The sequence below is a fragment of the Arvicanthis niloticus genome, chromosome 9 (assembly GCF_011762505.2).
Source record: "Arvicanthis niloticus isolate mArvNil1 chromosome 9, mArvNil1.pat.X, whole genome shotgun sequence".
NCBI lineage: Eukaryota > Metazoa > Chordata > Mammalia > Rodentia > Muridae > Arvicanthis > Arvicanthis niloticus.
Genome location: NC_047666.1, coordinates 83,529,072 through 83,545,894, shown reverse-complemented (window position 1 = coordinate 83,545,894; position 16,823 = coordinate 83,529,072). Strand labels below are relative to the sequence as shown.

Genomic DNA, 16,823 nt, shown 5'->3' with positions numbered 1-16,823 from the left:
AAACAATACATTCAAGATGGCTAAAGGTGACCCCAAGAAACCAAAGGGTAAGATGTTTGCTTATGCCTTCTTCATGCAGACATGCTGGGAAGAACATAAGAAGAAAAACCCAGAGGTTCCAGTCAGTTTTGCGGAGTTTTCCAAGAAGTGCTCTGAGAGGTGGAAGACAATGTCTAGCAAAGAGAAATCAAGGTTTGATGAAACGGCAAAGGCGGATAAAGTACGCTATGATCAGGAGATGAAAGAGTATGGACCAGCTAACGGAGGCAAGAATAAGAAGGACCCGGATGCCCCCAAAAGACCTCTGTCTGGAGTTTTCTTATTCTGCTCCAAATTCCACCCCAAGATCAAATCCACAAACCCTGGCATCTCCAGTGGAGATGTGGCCAAAAAAAGCTGGGTGAGATGTAGAATAGCTTAAGTGACAATGAAGGCAGCCTTACATTACCAAGGCAGCAAAACTGAAGACGTATGAGAAGGAAGGATGTTGCTGACTCTAAATCTAAAGGGAAGTTTGATGGCACCAAAGGTCCTGCTAAAGTTGCCCAGTAAAAAGGTGGAAGAGGAGGAGGAGGAGGAAGAGAAAGAGGATGAAGAAGAAGAGAAAGAGGAGGAGGAGGAAGAGGAAGAAGAGGAGGAAGATGAATAAAACTGTTTCCTTGTGAATACCTTAGAGTAGGAGGGCGTTGTGACTGACACATCTCTTATTTGAGTCGTGTCTATTGCCCTTGCTAGGTTTAATTACAAAATTTGATCACGATCATATTGTAGTTTATCAAAGTGTCAGTGGTTTACATGAAGTGGCCGTGGGTGTCCCGAGTGCCCTGAAACTGTATCAAAGTTGTACGTAGCTTCAAACATTTTTAAAATGAAAAGGCACTCTCCAGTCCTCCTCACTCAGTGCACTTTGCTGTTGGTGTGACAAGGCATTTGAAGATGTTTCTGGCATTTTGTTCTCAACTCGTAAGGTAGTGTTAAGTATATGGTTATTAGCTAGAAATCCTGAGTTGTCATCTGTACATATCTATAGTGTGTAAAGAGAACAAAACAACCCAGGCAGATTCTTGATGCTCCTTGTTTGGCGTGGAGGCTGTGAGGGGAAGATGCCTTTTGGAGGGGCCGTAGCTCAGGCCGTGCACTGTGAGGCTGGACCTGTTGATAATGCGGTGGGCATCCATTTAGCTTCAGGCTGTCTTGTTTTTGTACATAGTGGCATAGCATTCTGCTGACATTCTTAGTTGTGGAAAGGGGGAGGGGTCAGCTGGCGTGAGAAGTGTTGGGAGTTTTTTCTTTAGTTAAGTGCAGTAGATTTTAAACTGTTTAAAGAAACTGTAGAACTTGTTATCAGCAAAGCAGAGAACCACTGCATCAATGGACACTCAAGAACCCTCTGTACCTAAACGCAATTTTCAACATTTTGTTATTTTTGTATGTTTAGAATGCTGAAATGTTTTTGAAGTTAAATAAACAGTGTTATATTAAAAAAAACAGATTAAAAAACTATAGTGAGTACTATGTAGCTACCATTAGGTGTTCTGAGGCTCTATATAGACCAGGGTAGCCTGAAACTCACAAATCTGCCTGTCTTTGCTTCCCTGGTGTTAGGATTAAGGACATCTACATCCCTGGAGCTTGCTGGCTAGCCAACTAACCTATCAGTGAGCATTGAGTTCAGTAAGAGACCCTGTCTCAACAAAACAAAACGAAACACAAACATAGAAACCACTTCTGGCCTTTAAACATGAGCATGTACTTTATATACACATGTATACTATGCAGACACACACCAAAATAAACTCATGGCCAGTCATCTTGCAGGACATAAAGTCCTGGCTTTAATCCTTAGTAACACAAAAAAAAAACGAAACAAAATGAAATAGAAGCCTACAGATCAACAGCATACAGAGGCTCCATGAGCAGTAATAAAACAATCTGGAAACAAAGCCCTCTCCCCTCTCCCCTCTCCCCTCTCCCCTCTCCCCTCTCCCCTCTCCCCTCTCCCCTCTCCCCTCTCCCCTCTCCCCTCTCCCCTCTCCCCTCTCCCCTCTCCCCTCTCCCCTCTCCCTCCCGCACACACACGCACACGCACACGCACGCATATGCCACCATCAAAGCTGCTCCAGAGTCCTCATCAGTGGCGAGGCTGTCAACATTCAGAGGGAAGTAAGTTTCAGTTTAGAGTCCTCTGTTCAGGTTTGCTATCAATCAGGTAAAGGATAGTTTCAGATCTGCAAGCATCGTGTCAGCTTCTCCTGAGGAGTCAGACAGACAGGACACCACTAACAGGCCGAAGACACTTCTGTTCAAGTCTAGCTTGGGGTTACTTACAGGAGCGTGGGCAGCTAGTGAGCAGCTATCACACCGAGGAACACCCCCTCCATTCTGCACCCACCAACCATCAACTGCCTGTGTATCCCAGGGGTCCATGGCTCGGAGAGGTCACTGGGTGCAACTCTCCCTTTGTTGGGAGCCGACTTTTAGCAGAAAGCGGCTATCAGCTTTGCAGCCATCTTGAGCCATATACCCTGACATGAGACTTGGATTACAATAGCCTACAACAGCTGAGCACACTCTGATAACATCTTGCTTTAGATACCCAGGACTTTCCTTGGGTGTGTGAGATTAAAGGTGTGTGAGATTAAAGGTGTGTGACTTAAGAGTGTGACTTAGAAGTGTAGAGATCAGATTTAGAGACAAAACCTAAGGGCATGATTAAAGGCGGGACTTACAGGCATGGCTTAGAAGTGAGACATATAAAAGGCAGAGAACAATTTGGAGTAACAGAGATTCAGACACTAGGAGTAGGAGTAGACATTAGACACTCAGGAGAGAACAACAGTGAGTACAACTAGGAACTAGGAACTCAAGACTTGGGACTTGGACTAGGAAGAGAGACTGAAGAATAAACGGGATTGAATCACACTCTATCTGGTCTCCATTCTTCGAGTGCGTCCTCACTCTCTCTCTTGCTGAACCCTGACCCGCAGACCAGAGCGGCAGCTTGGGCGGGGAAACAGTGGCCACCAAGCGTGGGGCAGCTCAGGTCGCAACATTCTTGGCCACCCAAAGTGGGGCAGCTCAGGCCCCAACATTTTTGGCGCCCAAACGTGGGCTAGTGAGGTTCCCAACATCCCTTAACAGTATGTTTTCTTTTCCAGATCTTTATTTCTATGTCATCGATACTTTGGTCCCACAACGTACCCCATGGAATACTTCATGCTTGTCGTTGTCTTTCCCAGCGTGACTTCCATTCTCATTTGTTCCAAGCCTGTTCGAATTAATCAAGTCCTTTCCAAACTTGATCATGGTCTGCAAATGAAAGGTGGGGGACTGGTGGGGACGGCTCGCCAGGGGAGGAAAAGGCTTCCATGTCGAACTAAAGAGGCAAACTGACACATGCACACTCCCAACCTGGCCAAGAACCCGCCGCCTTAGGTTTTCTGTGCATTTGCTCACACATTTAAACAGGGTAGACAAAAGACTGTTTCATTTATTAGGACTGTACTATTTATTACCAGGTTAAAATAGCTCATGCTCTTTCTGGGACTGCCATGGAGTCACACCCCAGGGACCATATATTTTTGTTCCAGACCTTCAGGTCGAGCAGCAAACTCGAAGCCCCAAGGGGCCTCTGAACTAAGATAGATTTAGGGCTTGGGAGGGGCTGTTTATTTGGGCAGGAAATGGCTCACGGAGAGGCGGCAGGATCCACTGTTTTTGGTGGGGGGGAGTGGTTGCCCTGGGAAACCTCTCATCACCCTGTGGGCCTGTGGTTGCCTGGCCTCTTCTCCTGCTTTCACTGGGCAGTGACGGCATTGGGCTGGAAAGAATGCGTGTTCCAGTTGGGACTCACCCCATTGCAAGAAGAGGGATTTGGGTCCGTGAAGAGTCTGCCTTGGGTGGGGTGAACGGGAATCGTGGCCTTTGGGAGGAAGTTTTTTCTGGGCATCCAGGTTTCACAGTACACAGAGAGGAACCTGCCCACAACAGTTTGTCCTTAAGACTGGGCCAGCTTGAGAAAGCTGCGGAAACCACTCAGTCCACAGTTGGTAAAGCCTTCTTAAATAGGGAGGAGAGTGTGGTTCAATGACAGAGAGTTTGCCTGCCACTGCCAGGCACTGGATTCAATACTCAGCCCCAGCCCCTCCCAATCAAAGCCCTCTGCGGTGGTTAATATTGAGGTGTGACCTGACAAGATCTGGAATCATCTAGGATTATCTTATTTTGGTTGATTAAGGTGGGCAGAGCCAACTTAACTATAGAGAACGACGTTCCTGTGAGCAAGGGTTCTGGACTTAACAAAAAGAAGGAGGTGAGCTAAGCAGGAGATTTTATCCTCTGTCTGTCTTTCCTGTGGAAGCAGTGTGTCCAACCACTCCCAGTGCATCACGACCTTATCCTTGCCACGATGGGCTGTACCCTAAAACTGAGTGCCAAAATAAACCTTCCCACCATCGAATTCCTTGGATATTTTATCATAGCAATGGGGAAAACAATGAATATACCCTCTGAAGAGGACCCTAGCTGCAGAGGAAGTGTGGCATTCTTCTCTGCACCCCACAGTCACACCCCGAAAGCCAGGCTTGAGTGTTTGGGGCAGGATAAAGGCAGAGGACACTCAGAGGTTGGGAGTGATGATTTCTACTTAGCCCTGGAGTCCATCTTACTGTGAGCCCAAGAGTTCTGGAGCCAGAGACAAGAAGCTCTTGTCTGGGAGCTAGGGACAAGAAGGAGAGAGGGAAAAGCCTGCTGGCAACAAAAAGTAGCTTAAGTCTGATGGCCCCATCCCAGCAGGGGCCAACATGGGGGAGGTTGTAAGTGTATCTGCTCTCAAACTGGGAAAGTACTCAGATGAAAGCAGAGGTTGAGTTAGAGTGAAACAAAGTGACTGAGTGCTGACCGGACTGTGATGAGGATGGAGCCATGGACCGAGCAATGCCAGGGGAGAAAGCTAACTTTACATAGTAGGGCAGCAGAGCCGAAAGCTAGCTCTGCAGTTCAGCATTTATCCCCCACAGACTCATCCGATCTGTTTTTAAGTTAATACTTTTTTTTTTTTTTTTTTGAGACAGGGTTTCCCTGTGTAGCCCTGGCTGTCCTGGAACTCACACTGTAGAGACCAGGCTGGCCTCAAACTCAGAGATATGCTTGCCTCTGCCTCCCAAGTGTCACCACCCCCCACAAGTTAATACATTTATAATAGACTTTATTTCTTTTTTAGAGCAGTTTTAGGTTCTCAGCAGAGTTGAGCGGGAAGTACAGGGAATTCTCGTCTACCCTTGGTCCCCCGACCCCACCCCATTGCCCACATCTAGCACCGCAGTGACACACTGGTTACCAGTGATGAGCATGAACTAGTCCAGCTGATGGCTCAAAGTCCAGTTTCCCTTAGACTTCACTGTTGGTGTGGTGCCTTCGGTGGGTTTGGAAAGGGCACAGTGACCTGTGTCTACACCACTGTAGCATTGTACAAAGCAGTCCCACCAGTCTAAACTCCTCTGTGTGCTGCCTGGCAGTGCGTACCGGCCAGAACTCCTGGCATGCTCTGATCTTTTTGTGTTGTCTTTACTTTTCCTGCTTTCTCACTTGGTTGGAGTCATACAGGTGTGGCCTTCCCTAGTGTCCACCACTTCCATTCTGTGTGTTAGTGTTATGTAGCAATTTCTCCCAAGATTATTGATATTTAGGAAAATAAAAGGAGAGCTGGTTTTTCAAGACTTGGGGAGTGTCCTAGTCAGGATATTACTGTTGTGATGAAACACGGTGACCAAAAGCAAGTTGGGGAGGAAAGGTTTACTTGGCTAACACTTCCACATCTCTGTTCATCACTGAAGGAAGTCAGGACAGAAACTCAGGCAGAGCAGGAACCTGGAGGCAGGAGCTGATGCAGAGGCTACAGAGGGGTGGCGATTACTGGCTTGCTTCCTCTGCCTGCTTTCTTAGAGAACCCAGGACCAGCAGCTTAAGGGTGGCTCCACCCACAATGGACTGGACCCGCCCACATCAATTACTAATTTAAAAGGTTCCCTATGAGATTGCCTACAGATAGGTGTTATAGAGACATCCTCTACTATAGTGGCTCACAACTTTCCTTATGCTGTGACCCTCTAATACAATTCCTCAAATAATGGCGACCCCCAACTACAAAACTACTGTCATTGCTACTTCATAACTGTAATTTTGCTACTATCATAAATCATCATTTAAATATCTGTGTTTTATGATTATCATATGTGACTCCTATGAAAGAGTCATTTGACCCCAAAGTTGAAAACCACTACTCTATTACATAGCAACTTTAAGACCAGCTTGGGCTACATCTGTAGGCTTAGATTTTTCAAAACCTACTTTAATAAGGTTTTTTTGTTTTTTTGTTTGTTTGTTTGTTTGTTTTTGTTTTTGAGACAGGGTTTCTCTGCGTAGCTCTGGCTGTCCTGGAACTCACTCTGTAGTTCAAGCTGGCCTCAAACTCAGAAATCCGCCTGCCTCTGCCTCCCAAGTGCTGGGATTAAAGGCGTGCGCCACCACTGCTCGGCTTAATATGCTTTAACCTCCCTTCCAGCCCACCGCCCACCAGAGGTAGTGAAAAGAAAGATTAATAGGGCAAAGAGGGATGTGGACTTGTTTAGAAATAGTTCTTTTGGGCAACTCCAATCTTCATTGTCAGGATATCAGCAGTTTAGCTCACACGAATCAACAGCAGCTCGATCCACTCAGAAACACTATTCATGAATCAGCAATGAAAGTTCAGTCCAGAAGAAACCGAGAGGCTTTGCCAATTGACCTGAGTCTTCAGAAGTGGCAAGAAGCCACCAGAACATCACCAGAAGGTCTTTAGTACATTTCTCTCTATGAAGTCACAACAAGCGATGATCAGCAAAGAGTTGCAAGGTGAACCAATGCCACACAGTGTTGTCCACTGTCTGTTGGGCTATATTTATACCCTTTCCAAAAATCACGTGTTCGCTCAAGCTTCTGCTCTAGCAAAACATCTCACGCAGTGTTCTCAGTAAAACAGCCTCCCACATGTCTGCTTCAGCAAAACATCCTCTCATAACAGCCAGAAAAACATCACATGTTGAGGCAGGAACTCAACTTTAATGTAACAACCTCTTGTTTATGTCAACTCGGAGCATAGGGAGGAGGAGTTTTGGTGGAGCGAGATGATGTAGGGGCGGGGGAGGGTGACGGAGGGTGTGGAGTGATTGACAGGGCCAATGGCAAAGCTCTACATCAGCAATAGCTGAGCAGAGGCAGGGCCAAACAGGTGCTGTTGGGTATGGAAGTGACTAAGACAGGTCTCAAACTTGAGCCAGGCTTGGGTTTGTCCTCAAGGCTCAAACCAGGGCCAAAATGGAGCCTAACAAGGAGCCTCCTGGGACAAGGAAAGACTAATCACAAAAGCAGAGGCCTCAGGTGACAATCCTCCTACACCAGGCGCCCAGATTTGCGCCCAGCACTCAAATTGCCACCCTGGCCTAGCAACCGCGCCTGAGCAACAGGAGGGCAGTCTCTTGCACAGTCCGAGGCACGCCCTAGTGGCTGTCCAGGGCTCTGGGCCACTTGTCCTCCACTGGCCCCTTTGCCTCCCATCCCTGGAACCCAGTCCTGTGTCTCCTCCCTGTCCCCCAGTGGCGGCACCTTGGTATCATTGGGGCAGAGGGTGAGGATCACTGGCGGGCAAAGTGTGCTCTGGTTAACATTCGGGCTGGGTGGCTGTGCCTCTGCCTTCCATGCACCGCCAGCAAGGATGGGGAGGAGAGACGAGGGGCCCAACAAAATAAGGCAGAGAGTGACATGAGAAACACTTGACAAAGATCTCTGATGGAGTGTACTAGTACACACATGCCTGCATGTTGGCAACCGCATTGACTCACACTTTGGTGCCACTTTGGTGCTGTCCACTCTGCCCCACGCTTTGGGGGCCACTATGTTGCTGTCCACACTGTCCCACGCTTTGGGGCTAAGTGCTCTGGTCAAGAGAAAGAGTGGCAGAGGAAGGGGAAGAGACTTGAAGAATAGAGACAAGCCAGAGGATCTGTAGTCAAGTCTCGTTTACTGTCTCCCATTGACTCCTCTTGCAAGAAAATCCTGGGTATTTATAAGCACAAGCAGGGGAACACAGCTGAAGACTCTTTACCACGTGCACCATGCAGCTGGGGTCACTAAACAGCAAAACAAGCTATGTGGGATAAACAAGATGTTATCAGAGTGTGCTTCACCTGTTGTAGGCTGTTGAAAAACAAGTCTCTTATCAGGGTACATGGCTCAAGATGGCTGCAAAGTTGATAACCGATTTCTGCTAAAAGTCAGCTCCCAACACCTGCATGTACAGAACACACACACGCGAGCACAGGTGCACACACACACACACACACACACACACACACACACATGAAATAACCAGGGACATGAGTCGAGTTGTGGTATTTATCATAGAATTGTTTATAATAGTGTAAATACAAAAAACCCTAAGATAGCCAATAATAAGTGATTAAAACAGCATCCTACTGAATACCTTCCACTTAGAAAATGCTTGTTTGTTTTATGATAGTTAAGATCAAACCCACAGTCTCTGCAAGCTTTAGTTATTTTCCTTCTCTTAAGACTAAACACCAGGTAGAAGCACCTCCTCAGAGGAGTCACTTGTTGAGGCTACCCATTGAGAGGACATGGGCCATCATGGCCAGGAAGGTGGGCTGGGCAGCAGGTAGCTCCCTGAGGCAGACACAGGAGTGAGCAAAACTGCGCACTACACACTCAGCAGGTCAGAAAGCTGAGAAGAGAATCCCTGCTCAGTCTCTTTTCCCCTTTTCATTCAGCCCAGGACTTCAGTCTGAGGGACATTCTGTCTCTGTCTCTGTCTCTGTCTCTGTCTCTGTCTCTGTCTCTGTCTCTGTCTCTGTCTCTGTGTGTGTGTGTGTGTGTGTGTGTGTGTATATACAAATCTAGGCTTATCAGCACCAAGTTCCCATCCCAGTGGTTTTCCAGGTATGTTTTATATCTGATTTCTGCCCAGCTTGCTGGCTGACTAATCCAATGAATGGGTTAGTTCAAAGCAGAGAACTTCAGCTGGAAGTCAAGAATCACGGTGGAACATTCTAGAGAAAAGCAAGTGTGAAGAGAGAACAATCTAGGGTGAGGCTGGCGACAGAATGATGTCCATTGTCAGTTTTTCTGAACTAAAACGAACTGTAGAGTTTGAACATAGAGTGTGGAAAGTCTCAGGCGGACTGAAGAGTTCTAGCAATAAAGTGACGAATGGATCCCAGGGGGACGCTGAGATATACCTCGGGGTGTTGAAATGGGAATAAATGTGAAGAAGAGAAGAAGAAAAAAAAACAAGAGAAAGGAAAAGGAAAGCGGCCTTAAGAGCTGCCATGAAACGTTCAGCCCCGCTCAGCACTTGCTCATTTAAACTTCACCTTTGTCTCAACGGCAAATGCCTCTCTTTAGGTTCAGTAGGCGATGACTGAAATGTGAGACGCCCCTATAGGCCACGGCTGGCGATGCTGCTTTAGTTGACCTTGGGGCCTTTAAGCAATGGGGCCTTGCTAGAGCAGGTGGCTGCTGGGGATCAGAGTCTGAGGGCTCAGGCCTGTCTGCTTTGGCCGAGTCTCTTTCCTGACTGCCAGGGCATATAACCAGCTGCCTTACACTCTGGCTGCCATAGAACCGTGGGCCACCATGGCCTCCCATGATGTTGTTGCCTGAATCTGTGGGTCCCCTGTTTCCGCTCTTCCTCCCTCGCAGCACTTAGCACCATGGTTTGTAGTTAGTTCTAAGGAAACACAGGGGACTCGAATGGTGACGTCATCGTATGAGAGCGAGGAAATGAGGGCAGCCAGCTACTTTATCATCCATTGTAAGGGAGTCAATATACCACATTTAACAGCAACAAATCACCAATAGTTGAACAGTCAAGTTGTTTAAAGGTTTTTAGTACCATGATTCATCCGCTCCACTGAAAGTGGAAGGGAGGAGCCTGCCGACAAGGCGTGGGAACTTATCTTCTTGTTATAATAAGCAGGGTGGTTTAGCAAGAGAGCATAATATTCAGCCATTATGACCAATAGAGTGGGCCTTAATCATCCCTCAGGTAGGTAAGGGCTGTACCTGAGGCTCAGATCCTTCACACCCAGGGCTAGACATTCTTTAGCACAAGAAGTAAATACCCGAGTGAAGCCGAAAGTGACACTCTTTTTCATGAAAAAGAAAAATCCCTTTTTAACGTGAAAAGTGGAAATGTTTAAGGTCACAGAGTCAGCAGCAGTGGGAACTGGGCTGAAGACACAGCTCCACGGTGGCCTGTGGTAGCCTGAGGGGTTCCAGAGGTCTCCACTCGGTGACAACAGGGTTTTTGCTTGACCACAGAGAGGAGACTTTAAAGATGAGCCAGCGTGAAGTAGAACTTCACGCTTCTACTTGAAGTAGGCTTTTAGGAAGAGGGTGTGTGTGTGTGTGTGTCCACAGAGGCCAGCAGAGGGTTTCAGATGATTCCCTGGGGCTTAAGTTACAGGTAACCTGTGAACCACCTGGTGTAGGTCCTGAGAACCAAACTCAGGTCTTCTACAAGAGCAGTGAATACTCTTATCTGCTGAAACCATCTCTCCAGCCCCAATTAGGAAGAGATTTCATATAAACTTAACCTTGCAGTTAATAGCAAGGTAGGAAGAAAGGATAAGGCATAACCACGTGGGGGCGTGGACATGGGCACGGGTCTGGGCTTTTCAAAACAAAGTCCTAGGTGCAGCCAGTGTGACAGCTCCATGGGTAAACGTGCTTGCTTTAGAGTCTGAAGACCTGAAAGTCAATCCCAGAACCTACCTGACAGAAGGAGAAAGCCAACTGCTGCAAGGTGGCCTCTCTGAGTTCCTGCACCAGGACATGCGTGCACCCTTCCCCCAAATGAGCAAATAAGTAAATGGACAGATGAATAAATAATTTCTAAAAGCACAAAATTGAGGGAACTTTGGGCTACCGGGAAGGCTCCGGAGGTAAGTGCTTGCTCCCAAGTCTGACACCCTGAGTTTGATCCCTAGAACCCATATGGTGAAAAGAGAGAATTGATTTCCACAAGTTGTTCTTTGACCTCCACACATGCATACCTATGGCACACACATTGGTGCATGAGCACACCCAAGCACGCACACACACGCACACAAATAAGTGTAAATGTGTGTTTAAATGTCTTTACAATTTTTGCCGGATACTGAAGTTATATCTCAAAGGACTTGATTTCAAGGGACTTAAATGAAATCGTAGACTGGTTGCTGGGGCCTTGGATAGGGTTATAGCTGATAAGATGAGACCCTTGTCTGTTGTGCTACACAGAAGACGGGGTGCTTTTACTGTAAACCAATGCTTGTATACTGTTTGTGAGATTCCTACAAAACTGCAGATTCACATTCGGGAAAGGGTCAGAGCACATGTGCTCCAGGGTCATGCGCACTGTGGCCTTACATGCTTACTTGGAATCTCTCTATAAAAGGCACACTGTCTCACACAGGCGGCCTCCTCAGCAAATGGCAGCTCTGTTGCTGATTCTCGATTCTTACCCAGAGGCCTCAGCCAAACTGGGGTGTGGCTCTCATTTTCCTTCCCTGTCCCCCTAAATTTCCTTTTTTCCTACCCTGTTTGTTTGGGGTCTTGGTTGTTTAGAGTCTCTGGGGCAGCAGGTTTTTTGGTAGCTCTCTCTCTCTCTCTCTCTCTCTCTCTCTCTCTCTCTCTCTCACACACACACACACACAGACACACACACACACACACACACACACACAGAATTATATATTTACAACTCTGAGTAACTCTTTATTCCAGGAACTGAGATGGTTCTCCAATGTTACTTGACTTCAATCTTTAAATAGCTCCAAACAGCCCTGGGCACAATGGACATACCACTAATGCGAGCCTATTTTAAATTAGGCCATATGATACTGTTTTGGTGGGGCTCTGTTAAAATAGATGACTCTGTGATAATTATAGGGTGTGTTATTGCCTCTGATTTCAGTAGAATGGATTCCTACTGAAATCACTATATTACAATGTGGATGGGATACAATATGTGTTTTGTTTCTTCCTGTTGGGATAAAATAGATACTTCATTTCTTTTTACTTCATAAAATTTTAAATTAAAGTAATTTTACTTTGGTGCTGCACATTCTGAAACAAGATGCTCATCACAGAACTGGAAGCGATACAAAGTTACATAAAATAGGCTGTAGAGGATAATATTTTGCCAGAAAGTTTCTGTCTGTGTGTACACTCTTACATACACTCCAATAATGGGAATTTTGACACCACACCAGGGAGGGGCGTGTGTTATCTACTTGCACTGGGGGCAGACATTTTTAGCTACTGTGACAGACATGCCTTCCATAGCTAGATCATTAATGGCAAGCTGGCTGCAGCCTGTTTTCTCGTTTTGGACCAATTACTCCAAATCTCCAGATGCCGTTTAAGAAGTCCAGCAACCCTGCAGCCTTTACACTGGAAAGACCAGTGGAGGATTGCCCAGGTCAGGATGTGAAATGTCATAGTCAGGGTGCCTCTAGCTGTGTTTGAGGCTATGGGACCTTTACAGGGTAGAGTCTCACTGGAGGAAGTAGGTTACTAGGGTGAAAGTCAAGATTTTATAATCTGACCCACTTCCTGTATAGTTCCCAAGCATGAACAATCTCACACTCCCGCTGACACAACACAGAGCCCCTCCTACGGCCACGCCCTCCCCGCTACGACTGTCCTCTGAGACTTCGAGCCAAAATGGTTTTTCCACTTGCTGCTCTTCCAGAGGCTCTGAATTCAATTCTCAACAACCACTCTGCAGTTTATAACCACCCACAGAGCCAGTTCCTGGGGATATGATCCCTCTTCTGACCTCCATGGGCACTAGGCAAACATGGTGCACTTACATAAGTGCAGGCAAAACATCTATTCACATAAAAATAAATCTTCATCAAGAACGTGAATGAACACATACTATGCATCTTACTGTTTAGCCTTTTCTTTTAATAAATACGTTATGATCATCTTTACACATTGACATGTATTGTACCTTACTTTGTTTATTTATTTATTTTGGCATATTTACCCACTACGTAGACCAGGCTGGCCTTGAACTCACAGAGACCTGCCTGCCTCTGCCTCCTGAGTTGCTGGAGTTAAATCATGCCTCACTTTTCAGTCACAGTTCAATCCTCTGCCTGGACTGACTACAGTTTATTTTCTAATCTTTAATGGAAGGGAGTCTCTGTTTAGTCTTTTTAAAATAAGTGAGATGTCATAAATATATATATATAGCTAGGTGTAGTGCTTCACATCTATAACCCGTCTTGAAAGTAAGAGGAAGAAGAAACATGAGTTCAAACCCAGCCTGTGCTGTATGAGATCCTGTCCAAAAAAAAAAAAAAAAGAAAAGAAAAGAAAAAAAGAAAAAGAAAAAGCAAACAAACAGAACCCTGCAACAAATAGACATACTATAAAAATTATTAAAGCAAATCTGTTAGCATAAAATACATGTTAGAGTTCAAAGGAATGTTAGGCTTAAAACAACAAACACTTGGGACGTTAAACACGAGAGCTTGCAGCTCCTGGGGCAAGAGGAAACACCAGGTTCAGCAGGCTACAGCTGGCTCTCAGAAAACCCTCAACCCAGGAACATATGCCAAGTACTGTTGTTATCCCCTCACTTGCTTTTAAATCTAATTGTGGTGCAGTGACTTGTTGGTAGCATGGCTGTCCCTCACATGCCCTTACATCTAATCATGGCAGGTTGACTTCTGGGTAAAGACAGATTATAAAAAGCCTATTCCTCTTCTAGGAAGGAGACCACTCCATACCACCCCACAGGCAAGAAAATATGGCTGTATCTTGGTAGTAGTGGTAGGAGTTAGCTCCCCATATGCAGAAAGACAGGACCATGTGAGCTGCAGGACGGTCATAGGAACATGAGAACAAAGACAAGATGCGTAATTAATGCCCAGCAGTCTTGGCTAAGGTCAGCTGGCAAACCAAGCCTAGGTCAAAGAAGAACGAACAGGAACAACTATGACGGCTGACCAGTGTCCTGGCTGAGTGGGCAGTGTGTGACATCTCCCCAGCCAGGTCGGGGGGATATGTATAGATCATGTGAGCACCTATTGGCTTGGTCTGTTATGTGCCAAGAAATTAACCAATCTCAAATAGAAATGACCTTAGTTCTTGTCCAGTTTCTGCCGTAATTCTTATTTAAAAAAAAAAAAAAATCCCCTAGGCATACAGACTGATAACTTTTCTCTCTTGGGACCCAAGCCTTCTGGAGCCCTTTTCACTTCTTAACAAGCCTACTTTTCACTCCCTTGTCCCTGTCTTTGTTCAGCCTGATCTTATGGAAGCATCTTCTGAACCAATTCTCCCTCCTCTCCAATGACTCTAGCTTGTGTCAAGTTAATGAAAAACTATCCAGCATACATCTTCTATCTTGTTTCTGATACAGGATCTTGAGTATCCTATTATGCCAAGCTGGTCTGAGGCTAGCCTGGAACTCTTGACTCTGCCGCCTCCAACTCCATGTCCTGAGATGGCAGGTGCATGCCACCACCAATGGGTTTGTGTAGTGCTGGGGACCGAACCCAGGGCTTTCCACAAGCACTGTGTCGAGAGAGGGGCATTCCCACCACCCACCACCACTGATTTCTTTTTTAAATCCCACACTTTCAGTAAAACACAGCCACACTGTGTGCAAACCCCCATGTTCACGGGGATGGAAGGAAGCTGGCTCACTCCCCTCATGAGCTCCTTACCCGCTCTCTTTAATCCTGTTCATTTTAGTCTTCCTGGTCACCAGTTGACAATATCCTCTGCCAATATCTTGAACACTTAGCCACACTGCTCTTGATACAGGGGCTGCAGAGCCTCCCGGGCCCTCTGCTCCCCTGGCACCTCCAAGTAAACCTTAGAGAGTCACACTATGCAGACAGGGATGCTATCCCTTGATAGTCACCAATTTGTCTGGGGTTCAATTCCCACAAAGGTAGAGTCTGAGGCAAGGATTTGAATCCTAAGCACAGGAGTTGGGGGGGGGAGGAGGAGATGGGGTGGAGGTGGGGGTGAGGACAAGAAAATGAGGAAAAGAAAGAGGGAGAGGGAACAGGAAGGCTAGAGACCTAAAACTCTCCACTGCCACAAAGGTGCAGAAGTCAAGTCTGTGTGATCATTCCTGCTTCTCTTCCCAGCACCCAGGGACAGAGGCAGGAGGATAATTGTCTCAAGTTCTAAGCCAACCTGTGCTAAAGAGAGAAAGAGAAAGGAGAGAGAGAGAGAGAGAGAGAGAGAGAGAGAGAGAGAGAGAGAGACTATTCTGTTATAACCAAGATCTCCTCATTTTCATATCTTTTTTTAAAAAATAAACATTTGTTATTTTGTATATGTGTGCACACGTACACACATGTGTGCTCTGTGATGTGTATGTGAAGTCAGAGGACAGCTTGTAGAAGTCAGTTGTCTCACTCTGTGGGTTCCAGGGTTTGAACTGTCAAGCTTGGCAGCAACCCCTGTCATCCACCGAGCGACCTTGCTATCTCCCTCATTTGCATATGTTTTGAATTTTTATCTCTATCAGATGCCGAGAGAGGGAATGTGTGTGGTACTTAGCTTGGACTGTTAGTGTTGAACACAGTTCCCTTCTCTTAGAAGTCACTCCTAATGTTGGGGGAAAGCAAGGATGGAAAAACAGAAGTTGGACTTCGCCTGGGATTTAGGATAGCTCCCCCCAGGTTCCTAGGGCTCCTCTATGGATCTGTACTACGTCTGTGGTACCGCAGCACACAGGCTAATCTCACATGAATCACATAACCACCGCCCTGTCTGTCACAGGAGGAGCCCCTTCCATCTACTTCCTTTTTTGGGAATATATCCAATCATGCCACATGGCCAGTCACCTTCCTGCCTGTCTGACACAGGGCTGAGTCTGTCTTACATCACCGGCACACTTCTGTGTGTGTACCAGGGCGCCGTCCTGACCTCAGCCCTTTAGCTCCTCAGCTGCTTATTAACACTAATTTCTTTGCTTGTTGCTATTCTTCGTTTGGTTTTGAGACAGGATCTTGCTGTATAGCCCTGGTTGGCATCAAACTTTTGATTCCTCTTCTTTATCCTCCCCGTGGTGGGGCCAAAGACATGCACCTCACAGCCACGCCCCTCACAGCCACGCCCCCCACAGCATGCCCCTCACAGCCACGCCCCCCACAGCATGCCCCTCACAGCCACGCCCCCCACAGCATGCCCCTCACAGCATGCACCTCATGTTGACAGTCAACATTGGTTTGCTTAGTAACTGTCCAAGTCAGCAGGGGAACTCTTGAGATGAGATTAAAGAAAACAGTTATAGCCTCAGGTGTGATGGCCCTGCCTGTGATCTCAGCACCCAAGAAGCAGAGGCAGGAGGATTGCAGAAAGTTCAAGAGCTACCTGGTGAGATCCTTTTTTAAAAGAGAAAGAAAAAGCCAGTCGGCGCACACCTTTAATCCCAGCACTCGGAGGCAGAGGCAGGCAGATTTCTGAGTTCGAGGCCAGCCTGGTCTACAGAGTGAGTTCCAGGACAGCCAGGGCTACACAGAGAAACCCTGTCTCGAAAAACAAAGACAAAAACAAAGAAAAAAACAAAAAGAGAGAGAGAGAGAGAGAGAGAGAGAGAGAGAGAGAGAGAGAGAGAGAGAGCAGGGAGGGAGAAGAAAATGAAAGGAAATGAAAAGAAAAGAAAAAGAAGAGTGATAGAAAAATGAAAGAAACTGCGTAGACCACGCCGGGTGCGTGCGACTAAAGAAGCTGCATAGACCACCCCACAT

General features: G+C 46.6%; 1 pseudogene; it reads left to right on the top strand.

Annotated features, from left to right (window-relative positions):
* Nucleotides 1-16: 16 nt before the first annotated feature.
* LOC117715647 (high mobility group protein B3 pseudogene) lies at nt 17-758 on the top strand (annotated as a pseudogene).
* Nucleotides 759-16,823: the final 16,065 nt, after the last annotated feature.